Source organism: Nannospalax galili, unplaced genomic scaffold, assembly GCF_000622305.1.
Source record: "Nannospalax galili isolate Female #2095 unplaced genomic scaffold, S.galili_v1.0 scaffold83, whole genome shotgun sequence".
NCBI lineage: Eukaryota > Metazoa > Chordata > Mammalia > Rodentia > Spalacidae > Nannospalax > Nannospalax galili.
Genome location: NW_008352659.1, coordinates 4,459,022 through 4,473,135, shown reverse-complemented (window position 1 = coordinate 4,473,135; position 14,114 = coordinate 4,459,022).

Sequence of the window (14,114 nt, the reverse complement as noted above, 5' to 3'; positions counted from 1 at the left end):
ACCAGAACGCAGGGTAGGAGCATTTGGTCCTTGTAATACCCTTGTTGAAATTCTTTTTTAAAATCTAGTTGTTGATTATTATTGTATATGTGTCCGTGTCTGTTTGTCTGTATGTCTATCTATATGATATGTATGAGTATGGGGTGGGAGAGAGAGAGAGAGAGAGGGAGAAAGAGAGAGAGAGAGACAGAGAGACAGAGAGAGAGAGAATATTTGAGAGTTGGTTCTCTCCTTCCATTGTGGGTTCTGGAATTGAACATTGAGATCATCATGTTTGCCGGCTAAGTGCTTTTTCCTGCTAAGCCATCTTGCCCCCCACCCCCACCACACACCCTCCCTTAGATAGTGAATACCATGAAGGCAGCTTTTAGTTCCTATTGTGTTTTTAGCTGTAATCTGCAGCATACATGACCTCGAGGACAATTCTTGAGGACAATTGTCAGAAAAACAAAAAGACCCTTTCCAAGGGCTGGGGAGATGTCTCAGTGGGCAAAGTGCTTGCTGCCCAAGTATACGGGCCTGAATTCCAATCAGCAGAAGCTTCATAAGACCAGATACTATAACACACCTGTCTGTAATCCCAGACTTCCTACACTAAAGTGGGAGGAAAGGAGAATCCCCCAAATCTTGCAGGTCAGGTAGCCTGATTGACAGCACAGCAGCCAATAGTAAAGTGAGGCTGTCCTCTGACCTCTTCAAGCATCCTGTGGCATACACCCACCTGTGCGCATGCACTTGCCCCCCCCGCCCCCCACAATAAATACGCTTTCCAAGTTCTTCAGACAGGCCATGACCCGTGTGAGGTACCTAACTGCATATTCACCATTTAAAGCACTAATGAGCCTACTTTTATAACTAAGATCACACTTCTTGGATTTTGCTATATTTTCAGAATTCCTTAGGGAAGAACAGGAATTTTAAAATGGCAGTATTAAAATAGTATAACTCTGAGTCAAAAATATTACAGTGAAACTGAATCCAACCACTGATCTAAAATGAAAAATTTGAAAGCTGTTTTCCCATAGAGGTTTTAGATAATGAAAATATTTTTGAAGAACTTTTTACTTTTGACTCAGTGTTTAAGCAGAAAATTTTAGTGAGTTCTATTTTACATAAAAAGTTGAGCTTATTCTTAATAATAGGAATATTAACTGATAGTCATTGTGAACTATCTTCCTGTCTAGCCTTTGAGATGTACAATAAATTTCCATCACGTCTTTTTTTGTTTTTATTTTAAGTCCTTATGCACATTTTATGTATTTGATATATTTTATAACCATTAATTACTGAATTAATATACACATAAATTATACATGTTCAGAAATAATCAGCTTTAAGTCACAACAAAGGAGCTGTTAAGTTCATGTAGTATTTCTCCTTGGGGAGAAAAATTCCACTCATATATGATAGGAAGTTGGAAAAGCATTTTCCTATGGAGAATCGCAGAACTAGTGAATGTTAACACACAGTTTATAAGACTAATTTGTGGTAGATACTAAAATATGAGGATGGTGTAACTTTTTAAAATATTTGCTGCTTTAAGGAACACATATTTTCATGAACTCTGTGGTTCATAAGTATGCCCAGCTCCCTTGGGGTGCTGGGTTACTGAAAGAATAATATTATTGCATTTTTCTTTTAAATGGAGGATGTGGAGAAGAAGAATAAAGACATCCTTTCAGATAAGGGGCCTTAGAAGCAGAAAGAAACTAGGTTAGGATGCTGAGGTGGGTGTCAGAAAACTTGAGAGGCAGGGTTGATCTGGGAAGTGCAGCATCTATAATAGTTTTTCATATAACCTGCACACATCCTGTTATATACTTTAAATCATGCCTATTTTGCTTATAATCTCAATACGTGTGTGTGTGTGTGTGTGTGTGTATTCATTGTTCTAGCTATTTCCTATTACTATTACAAAAATACAGACCAAAACCAACTTGGGGAGGAAAGGGTTTATCTCCCAGGTCACAGTTCATCACTGAGGGAAGCCAAAGCCAGAACTCGGGGCAGGAACCTGGAGCACAGACCATGGAGGAGCGCTGCTTACTGGCTTGCTCCTCTGGCCTGTGCTCAGCCTTCTTTCTTATACAATACAGGATCACTTACCCAGGGGTGGCACCACCCACACTGGGATGGTCCCTCCCACATCATTCAACAATCAAGGTGACGTCCCACAGACATGGCCACAGGCCAGTCCAAAGGAGGCAATTTCTCAATTGAGGCTACCTCTACCCAGGCATGTTCAGTTGACAACTGAAGCCATCCAGCACATTCATATACTATAAAATTGGTATCATGCTACATTGTTAAAAGAATAATGACAAGATAAAATGATATATATTTTCAAAACAGACACAAGATTTTTCCCTGAAGCTTTTGAATTTGAAGTTGGCTGCATCCAAGGATCTAGGACCCTTGGATACAGATACAGAGGCATAACTCTTAAGCCTGGGCAGCCCACATGATGGACTCTGGAAGAAAAGTGCTGTTCTCAGAAGGCACTGTGGTGGCATGTGACTGACTTGGCTGACTGATGGCATTCTTAGCACAAGCGTTCCCAAGCTAGTAGAAAATAAAAGCAATGAACTGTCATCTCCAGAACAAGACTCCTTGGATTCTGTTACCTCAATGGCAGGAAAAGTTTCTCAGCTTCTCACAACTTCAGTTTTTCTCCTCTGAATTTGGAACCGTAACTTCATAGAGTTGCTATGATGACAAAGCACATCAATATATGAAACACTTGAGATTACAGCTGATATATAACAGGTTACTTAGTAATGCAAGGACTCAGTAAGTAGGAGGGAAGCAATGAGGGCTGTCCTGATGAAGATCTTGGAAGAAACTGGGACAAACTTCACAGGCTCATCCATTCTATCTCCAGATACCAGAAAGAGGCTTGTCACATGACCGTGGGCAGCCAATTTGGAAGACATGTAGAGATGCACTTATACAGTTCAGTAGTTGACAGAATACCCAACATATTTTTGGTGGATGGAAAAGTTAATATATGAGTTGCACACATTCATTCTTCAATTCAACAAAATTTCTCATAATCAACACCATTGAAACAAAGTGAACCTGAGGTGGGTAAAGAATCGAGTAGAGCTCCTTCTTTCCCTTTGTCCCCTAGGTTCCTTGTATACCCTTCCCTCCCCCTCCCTTTAACTAACTCAATTTTTATCCATACCTCCCTTATTAAGGCTTGTTTCCTACTGTTCTTCTCTTTCAGGTTCTTTCTTTTCCTTTACCTCCCTGGTTCCTTTCCATTATCCTGGTTCTTGTAGTTATGTCTGGATACAGAGTCACTTATTAGGGTTTGGTTCTAGGATCCACATATGAGGGAGAACAGATGTCGGTTTTTGTTTTTTTTTTTTCTGAGTCTGTGTTACTTTACTTAGTATAACAGTTTCTAGTTCCATCTATTTTCCTGCAAATTTCATAATGTCATCTTTCTTTACTGCTGAGTAAAACTCCATCATAGAAATGAACCACATTTTCATTATCCACTCGTCAATTGAGGGACACTTAGATTGCTTCCATCTCTTAGCTATTGTGAAAAGAGCAGCAACAAACATGGCTGTACAAGTGTCTCTGCAATAGGATGAGTTCTTTGGGTATATGCCAAGGAGTGGTATAAATGGGTCAAATGGTAGGTTCATTTGTAGTTTTTTAAGAGTTTTCCACACTGCTTTCCATAGGGGTTGAACAAGTTTGCAGCACCCCCAGCAGAAAAATCAACAAATTAAAAAAATGAGTTATATTTGAGGAGGAAGCATAAAAATGTATGTCATGTTAAGTAGTAGAGGTGATAAACATTACCATTGAAATCTGCCGATGAGTTTATATCCATACACAGGTGCCAAGGATCTGAGTGCAACCGACCATGACTAGTAATAATCAGATACATACAGATTAGAGACGCATGTACCAACTTCTAAATGTCATTATCAAAAACAATGAGTCTGTAAGAAACAGTATATTTTGAAATGAAATGGAGATCTTTTTAAAGGTTAAAAACTCATTTAATTTCATGTCTTATAGGGTTTATACTGAGTTCAATTTTGTAAAACTGAATTAATTCAACTGTGAACCTAAAAACTTTATAGCCACTTTTGAAAGAGATGTATCTTTGCTCTGGAAATTGTTATTGAGTATGTTAAAGCTGTAATGAAATGCTTCTTCTAAAAAGTAATTTAAAAAAGGATAGAGTAGAAGGTAATTGTGATCACAATGTGAACTCCTTGGAGTCAGGCATACTTGGGTCGACTTTTAAGCAGTTCTGGAGATTGAACCCAGGTCCTTGCATATGCTAGCTAAACATTCTACCACTGAGTTCACTGAGTTACAACCCCAGCCCTACTTAGTCCTGGGTTAAAAGGTGCCTACTTCTTCTGAAAAGCCACATGACCCGGGTGTTTCATCTAATACATCTTGGCTACTATGGCTTTATCTATAAAATATTTATATTAGGTGTATCAATCTCATAGGGTGGTAATGAAGATTAAATAAAATAATTCTTGTACCATAAAAGTTAATAAATCATAATTTATTGCAAGCTGAGTAAACATGGGTCAAAGAATGTCAGATGGGTGTGGGAAAGAAGACTGAAAGATTTTAAGATTTTAGACCCTGTGCTTCTTTTCACAGTAATTCTAGGAAGAAACTTTTGAGAATGAGGTGTATTAAAGAGGGTAGATTTTTCTAGTAACAATACTAATGCTACAGAAAGGAGCAATGATAATATGGCCACTTGAGGAAGAGTTCTGAGATCTTGGTTTGTTATCCCCATACTTTAAATATCTACCTAGCCGACCACATACGAGGCCCTAGGCTTGAAGTAAGAGAAGTGACCCAAGAGTGGTTTCCCAGCAACCACAACTTCCTGACAACCTCTGGGACACTCTGATGCTGGTCATTCTCTACAGTCTTCTTGTTTCTAGTACAAGTTTAATTAGAATCTTCTTCATTCTCTGATTTTCTCTCTTGGTTCTCCATGGTCCCATGGTCCAAGATGAAGTTTCTAGTACTAGGGGAAGATCTCTTCACAAAGATATTGCAATGCTTAGTAGTAATTGTCAACGTGACAGAACCTCTAATCACTGAAGAGACAAGCCGCTCGGCACAGCTACAAGGGATTAAATCAGGTTAACTGAAGTGGAACGGCCCACCTTAAATGTGGGTGTGCTGGATAGCTTCAGTTATCAACTTGACACGTGTGGGTAGAGAGAACGTCATTTGAGAAATTACCTCCAATGGACTGACCTGTGTCCATGTCTGTGAGGCATGCGGCCATGTCTGTGGCTGGAACCACCCCTGGTCAGGTGGTTCAAAGTTGTATAACAAAACAGGTTGGGCACAGGCCAGAGGAGCAAGCCAGTAAGCAAAGATCCTCCACGGTCTGTGCTTCAGCTCCTGCCTCCAAGTTCCTTGTCCTGACTTCCTGCCCTGACTTCCCTTAATGATAAACTATGATGTGGGAGATGTAAGATTTAAAAAAACCCTTTTCTCCCCAAGTCGGCTTTGATCATTGTTTTTATCATAGCAATAGAAAGTAGCTAGGACACAAGTTAAGCACCAGCATCTCTCTCCTGCTTCCTGACTACAGATGCAATGAGACCAGCAGCCTCACACTCCTGCCACCATGCCTCCCCACCATGACGGGCTGTACCTTTCAATAATGAGCCAAAATAAGCCCTTCCTTCGGAGAGTTTCCTCTAACAGGTATTTTATCCCAGAAATAATAAAAAGAACTAATACAGGCAGTAAGCCTCATCCAGGCGTTTCTGGAAGGCAGAGCACACAGCCATCATGTCAGTGCAGGGAGGTTGTAAAAGAAATAAGGTTCTCATAGCAACATCGGGACTTCCATGTTGCACAGCTCCAGACAGCGTAGGGCTCATGACTCTCAGACTACAAGGATGTCTCCAAAGTACCACATGCCTGTCACTGGAGATGGCCCAGGGAAGGCTGGGAGACTAGGTCTCATTAATTACTATATTCAGAGGTAAGGATTAAAAGAAATTTTTACTCTTTTAAATTCAGAGGAGTTTTTGGATATGAAAACATTTTATGACATGTCTCTTTCCCTCTCTGGGAATATACAATTTCTCTAGGGAGAAGATTCAGTTAAGACATCAAATGCCACTATAGTTGAGTAAATCATCACTTCCCTAACCTGGCCAAGTCCATAGAGAGTAGTAACCAGTGGTACTGCAACTTACTTGGAGAAAAGGTATCTTTAACAAAATCCTGTCAATGAAAAGAGAGAGTTTATCTTTCCACATTTAAATGTATATATCATATGTATTTTGGGGCTAGAGAGATGCTGCTTGTTGGGAGAGGATTTGACATCTACAGATTGTCTAGAAGTACCCCCAATGCAGGAAACTGATTTCTCTTGCTAGCCTTGGGTGCCATGTTCAATAGCAAATTTTGGTATACGTGCTTAATTTTAAATCAAGTGAGTAAATACTGAAATGCTGATGCTCATGCTAAACATAGAACTCATTTTCACAACCATCTCAAGCCCAAAGCAAAGCCCTATTTTGGCATGCTTTTTCCCCCTGCCTCTCCTAGGAGGTATACACTGGATGGAACTTTCAACAACTCTGCTTAAAGCATGGCAGAAATTTCTTCACTCTGAGCAAACATCTAAAAGCTGGCTCAAAAAGCATTTTCAATTCAGGGAGGAATAGTCCCAAACATGCAAGCGAACCCCACACAATATCCAGACAGAATGAGTGTCGAGGGTCCAAACGCCAGGAAAGCCCAAGAAGCCATCTTGAGAAGGCCCTGAAGGGAGGTCTCCCACTGAGGTCCCTTGCAGTGTGAGTCATGTGGATTGAGCTTGGGAAATGCGTCTGCCTCCTTGTTCTTGGCCAACCATCCCCTCAGTCAAAACTAATTGAGACACAGGAATGCATTCCAAGAATGTTGTCAATGTTACACGGGGCCCCTTGGTGAGCTTTCCTGGAAGCCTCACAGCTGGGATACACAGGCAGGGGCAAGCCTTGGACATGAACCCGGAGGCTCTTTCAGGACATGGCTCAGGCCCAGAAAAGTAGAAAATGCCATCGAGACAGGGAGAGAGGAGACAGGGTGGGGGTGCACCAGTGGGACAGACCCCTTCTGAGAGGAGACAAGCACCAGGTCACTGATTTGGCATGAAATGACAGAAAACATGCCTACTCCCTGGTGTAACCAAACAAAAATGGTTCTCTTGTGAGAGGATGGAGAAATGAGAGAAATTCTGCTTTAGGCTGCCGAGATCTGCCCTTCTGACCCTGAAAGATGGGCACCAGGGACTCAGCTGCCCAGCAAAGGTTTTGACTCGGTTGCCTACGCGTCCGTCAACATTTGAATCTTTATCAATCCCTTGCGATACGTCTCTGTGATTATTTGACTTCTCAGAATCTGAAAGATTGGGTTCTTGTGGCTCATAATAAGTTTGAGGCCTTTGGCAAAGAATCAATTTTAGCAATATGGTTTACTCGCCATTTGTGAATTCAATCATTTATTGAGTATTGGCTTTAAACAAAAACAAATAAAATTCAGTTTTTTTTTTTCTTTAGGTATGAACATTGTGCAAGGGGCATGTAGCTACATCAAGCCATTGCAGTGGCAGAATGTGATGGCACCCTCAGAGAGAGACACACACAGAGGGAAAGGGACAGTCCACAGTTTTAAAAATCAGGGAAGTTTCATGGAGAGGAAGTACTTAATCTAAATTTAAATAGAAAAATGAGAGAGAGAGAGAGAGAGAGAGAGAGAGAGGCAGCACATGTTCTACCAAACTTCAGAGACTCCAAGAATGAATATTCATATGATACATAGTTGCAACATTAATATTCATGTGGAAGAAAATGTATATAGTTAAAATAACAGTCTTGGGTAATCATTAAATTTGTGATAGAAACACACAGCCAGTCTGCTTGCTGTATACATCTCAGTACTCATCTTAGTAGGCTATATGTAGTCTGTGCTGGTTAAAGCAGGAGCCAGCTGAGGTCTGATGGGCACTGTATTGTCCCTTCGAAGGGAAGAGAGGGAGGTGAGTGTTCAGGGTGGTGGTTTTCAGATAGAAAGCTTCTGCAGCTCAAATCAAATCAATGTCTGCAATGTCCTCAAAACATAGTCTTTCACTGTGGTTCACCTGAGTTTGAATCCTGCTTCATACATAGGTGACCTGGAGCAGGGGACTTAGATTCTCAAATTTGAATCTCCTCTGATGAAGAATGGTAGAACTGTGGTAAAGACTGAAAACACGGAAGCTTGTGGAACCCCAGGCCTGTCAGGCTCTCAGTAGAGGTCAGCTCCCCTCCTAAAGTATCATGGAGTGGGCCCTGTTGACAGGCTTAATTCAAGCTAGTTGTTATGCCCAGTGTACAAGGATATTCTGACTTCCTACTCCAGCTTCCATTTGTATAGAGTATGAGACAAACTTCATGAGGTAGATTTACAGCTACACGACACACAAAGGGCCGTGTGGAGGTGCAGCTTTGGGCGTCAGCAGCCACTTTCCTTCTTTCTTCTGCCAGTTGTCCACTGGAATATCTCTAAGATATTTTCTCCGAAAACCTCTAATACATTTTCATCAACCCTATAGATAGAAACTGGGGTAAAGAAAGCCAGTATGGGCCAAAGCTCTTGATTTGTCCAGTCCTAGATTAAGATGTGGGAAAGATGTGAATGATCGTGGTACTCGGAGTCTACAGTCAGAGAGTTGATTCCCACAGTGGCCATATTTACTCACATCTCATGTCAATGAGATAGTTCAGAAAACGGTGCCATAAAATGACATGCATATGGAGAAGGCCTGACTGCAGGCATCCTTGACTCTTTATTTACTTACTTTTATTCTTTTTATTTTATGTGCATTAGAGTTTTGCCTGCATGTATGTAAATGCATTACATGTGTGCAGTGCCTGTGGAGGCTAGAAGAGGATGTTAGATTCCCTGGAACTGAAGCTGCAGAGGGTTATGAGGCACCATGTGGGTGTTGGGAACTGAACCCTGATCCTCTATAAAAGCAGCAAATTCTCTTAATTGCTCAACCATCTCTCTAGCCCCTCTTGATCCTTTTTCAAAATATCATTTCCCCCAGGGTTTATATATTTGTTTGTTTATATTTTATTTGTGTGTTCATTTATTGCAGAGCTGTAGCTAATACTTGATTCTTAAACATGGGCTATCAACTCCTTTTTATCAAATATGAAGCATCCCTGTGCTACATGATGAGACAGAGATCAGTGGACATCTGTGCAGTTCTAATGGAAGGGGAACGGAATGGGCATGCCTGGCATGCTCTCCAGACAGTGCTGGCTCTCATCCTGTTTTGTAATTTACCATCCGTGATGACCAATACCGTCAGTTTCATAGGCTCTAGAATCAAAGAGACAAGCATCTAGAGCTGCCTGTAAAGAATCATCTTGATTAGGTTAGCCTCTGGGTAGTCCTGTGAGGGATTATCTAGACTAGATTAATTGACATAAGAAGATCCACCCTAACTGTGGGTGACACCATTTCCTGAGTTGGGGGGTCCTAGACTGCATAAAAAAGAGAAAGCTAGATGATCACCAGCATTCATTACTCTCTGCTTCCTGACTGTGGATGCTGCAAGCCTCTGACGCCATGCCTTCCCTACCATGATAGACTATACCATGGAACTGTACGCCCAAATGTATCCTTTCTCCCTTAAGCCTCTTGTGCCAAATATTTTGTGGGAGAGACAAATAACTAATGGCACGTGTTGGCTGTTGGTGGAGCTCCTATTTCTGGAAAGCAAATGTGACTCTAAGAACCAAGGTCAGGACACAGGAAAGGGTGAAATAACAGTTTAAATGAAGCTGACTTCTAAGAGAGGAGAACAGTGTGGGGTATGATCTGTTAAGGGTTGGGGCTAGCAGGTACCTAAGATCAAAATAAGGGGTGAGAATCAGGCTGAGTAGATGCGGCCAGGAAACAAAGGACTAGAACAAGACATGGGAAAAATAGTATAAAGCTAAAGAGAGCGAGAACGAGAGCAAGAGAGAGAGAGAGGAGAGAGAGAAAATATAGTCATTTCATTTCTAGAGATGCTGTGGGTGCTGTGGGGATTCACAAAGGAACTTATTTACTGGAGGACAAGATAACAAGATATCAGATGCCTAGTCAGAGAAAAATAAGATCAGCCTTGGCTCCTGTTTACAAAACCCAGCAAGCAATCTGGAATCCCAGTCCAACTCTTGTCAGTCACTTAGCTCTGATCATGGGACATTAAACATGAGCCACCCATCATAAGGGTGTGATGTGCAGAGGAGAGCCCTGCATCAGACAGAATGTCCTGCACATTTTGGATATTAATCCTGACAGAAAAATCTTTAGCCCTGTATGGATTACTCAATGTAAATTCATTACCTACTTGTCATGACTATAATGTAATCTGCCCTGCCCGTAAGGACTCAACAGCACGATGTTAATCAGATCTCCGCAGAAAACAACACATTTCTGTTTAGCCTCAACAGCTTCTTCTTTTGCCAGGTCAGAGGCTGGAGCTCTGAAGAGGAAAGAGTAAAAGTGCTCCTCTGACCATCCCTGGGTGGGGCCCTCTCGTCTGCACAAGCAGGTCTCAAGTCTCCAGCAGTGACAACTTGAAACCACCTTCCATTTTCAGCAAACCACGTGTCGTCCACATAATGGAAGTCCGTCAATCTCCAGTCCCCATCAGCAAGAAGTTCACAGATAATAAAGCCGAATATATTCTGCAGGATTGAACATTTTCTCCCAGGATGAGTAATTACCATGTTTTAATCATGCTCATTAGCCAGCCATTAGAATCCTGTCCAGCTTTTCACTGCCAGAAACAAGACAGGAGAGTGATTATGGTTGGGGGCTGCACCCGACCTAGTGAAAGACTTGGCCATCTGTTCCAAGTTGTCACCTTCTGTATGGAGCACTCTGGTTTATGGCTCTAAGTGTTCTTATATCCCTTAGCACCAAATCTGTGAATTTTATTCAGGTTGAGTCAAATCTAGGTGCTCCCGAAATTGAAACAGTGAAGATTGAGCCTTTACTGAACCACAGGTGAACCAGTACCAGCTTAGTGACCGTGAAGTTTTCCTTACAGTAGAAACATACATTTTACTGTCCATAGCTTGGTCACTGAAATGTGGCTTTGGAACACATGAACACAATGGGAATGACTTTGAACTTGTTTCTTCTCTGTTTTTTTCTTCTCTCTTTTTAAAAGCATCTGCTTCTTAAGCAAGGGCCTTCCTAAAGCAGAGGGGGGATGCTTATAATTTCTAACATCTTATAGCAGTCTCTGTTTCTTGAAACCTGTACTTTGGTTGTCTCTGATGAGGCTGTTCTGTTCTTTTATTGCATGCAAGTCTATACTGTTCTGAGTAGCATTCCTGACAGAGAACTTTAGAGTCAGCAGCTTGCATTAAATGATAGAATACCATACATGTGTTTTCTTACCTAAGAACTAGCCAAACAGCAAAGTGATTTAATTAATTTCCAACTTTTGAGAGAGGGGTGTGTGTGTGTGTGTGTGTGTGTGTGTGTGTATGGTGTGTGTACATGCACCTAGGTCTAATTTTCAAAAATTATTCTGCCTGTAGGACCCTGAGGCTTTACTTTATCTTAGCCTCCTCATTTTAAACCTACTCATTTAGAATTTTCTATGATCTGTAGAATCACAACCAAAAGAGAGAATAAGAAAAAGAAAAGAAAAAGGCAAGAAAAAGGAAGGAAAGACAGGAGAGGAGGAAAAAGAAGATGGTTAGGGAGGAAAGAGGAAGGGAGGAAGGGAGGAGGGAAACAGTTTCACTTTCTATCTGTGTTGCGACAGGAATAAAATCTCTGTCCCACTTTAGCCTCCTTAGACTCAGTTTCTAGTTCATTCTCTTTCAGTGGTAAACTTTGTTGGGGTCCCTCTATGCCCTTCACTTGAATCTCCCGTAGTGCTCAATGAGGTAAGGAGAGCAAATGGGCCCGCTCTTAACTTCTAACTTGATCTCTTCCCTTCCAGTGCGAGAAGTCTAGTAAGTGGTGAGACAGAGCATCCTAGTTTCCATTGTGCTGTACCAGGGTGGTCCATGGGAGAGTTGGTGTTTTCTAATGGTGACCAAATGTCATGAGGTACTCAAAAGTAAAGAGCCAAATACTGAACCAGGTTAGTTGACAACCAGAGTAGAGCACCCCTCCCCAGATTAACAACCTACTCATAAGGCTGAGGGAGTTCCTATAAAACTAAGACAGAGCCACTGCTGTGGACTCAAATGTGTTCTCCCATATTTATATCTCCAAGACCTAACAACCCCTTATGTGGGAGAGAGCAAAGAAGGCTTGTAGTAAGTAATTAAGGTTATATGAGGTTCTAAGGTTCAGTGCCTTAATCTGACAGAATTGATAACTCTACAAGAAGAAAAAGAAAGGTGTCCCACCCTGCCGACGCACCTATGATAGGCCACATGAGGACACATTGAGAGGGTGCTGTGTGTAAGCCAAGAAGGCAAGCCTCACCAGAAACAGGCCAGCCCGGCACCTTGGTCTTAAACTTCCAGTCTCCAAAACTGAGAACATAAATTTCTGCTGTTTGACTTAGGAGTATGCTATTTTGCTTGGCAGCCTGAGCTGCTTAAGTCAGCTTCGCCACAGTTCTAAAAGTTCAGGGTACTAAGGCAAGAATGGATCATCAGAATTACATGTTTGATGTCACGAAAGAGTTAACTGAAATCAAAACGTACGCACAGAGTCAATCTGATTTCTGAGAATCCCATTAGAACTCTTCAGTCAAGACATGACCTGAGATTATAGGTGGTTAAGAGTTTAAGGATGTGGCAGACAAGTGACCCCAAGAGTGGGATATACCTGTGTCTGACAAGGTTCTTCTGCAGAGACAAAAAACACTCAGGTCAGGATGGCCCTGGCGGGTCAGAAGTCATTAAGTAATAGAGAGAATCAATGGAAAAGGCCAGAAATCTACACACCACTGGACACTGCTCTGACAGTTCCCCAGAGAGTCATGTCAGTGTTGAGATTAAAAATTAGATTACAAATAGCACTAGATTACGAGGGGAAAGCAATAACAAATTATAAATCAACATTTAACTCCAATCCTTCAAGCAAGTGCCTATTATGAAGGACATTAATGTGATTTACTTGAAGAATGCTGTTGGCTAACTGGGAGTGTCATTTGATTTAAGCATTTCTCACCAAGTTCCTCATTGTTAATAGAGGGATAGGACAGAAAAAAGATGAGAGGACCTACCACTAGAACCACCCTGCTCTAGCCATATTCTAAGCAGTAGGATTATTCTATCCCACATTCCCTTTCCTGCTTCTGATTGCTGGATGCTGGTAAGACCAAAGGAGGATGTGTTCTCTATGAGGGCTGGAAAGATTCCTTTAATTCTTTCCTCTCCTCCTCCTCCTCCTCCTCCTCCTCCTCATCATCATCATCATCTCCTCCTCCTCCTTCTCTTCCTTCTCCTCCTCCTCCTCATCCTCCACTCTCCTCCTCCTCCTCATCCTCCACTCTCCTCCTCCTCCTCATCCTCCACTCTCCTCCTCCTCCTCGTCCTCCTCCTCCTCCGTCTCTTCCTTCTCCTTCTCCTCCAAGTTACCATTAAGGCACAAAGGTAGGTTAGACAGTCAATTATTCTTACCAGCTTATGGCAACTTTTTGCCTTTATACCTAATCTAAATGTTCAATATAGTGTCAAAAGGGAAAAGGGAACCAATAAGGCATTTCTACTCTGTGCCAGCCAACATACCAGATATTTTATACCATGCTGCAGCATTTAAGGTCACCATAACTCCTATGGGGTTTTAGTTTTTATTATTTTATTTTATTAGAGTGCTTTGCCTTCATGAATGTATGTGCACCATGTGTGTGATATGCCATTGGAGGTCAGAAGAAAGTATCAGATCCCCCTGGAACTGAAGCGACAGATGGCTGTGAGCTTCTCTGTGGGTGTTGGGAATCGAACCTGGGTCTTCTGCAAGAGCAGCCAATGCTGTTAACCACTGAGCTATCTCTCAAGCCCCTCCTATGGTGTTTTAAGCACACTATACACAGACAGGAGGAGGCCTATGGAGATGTGGCACCTGCAATGATGTAGTGGATA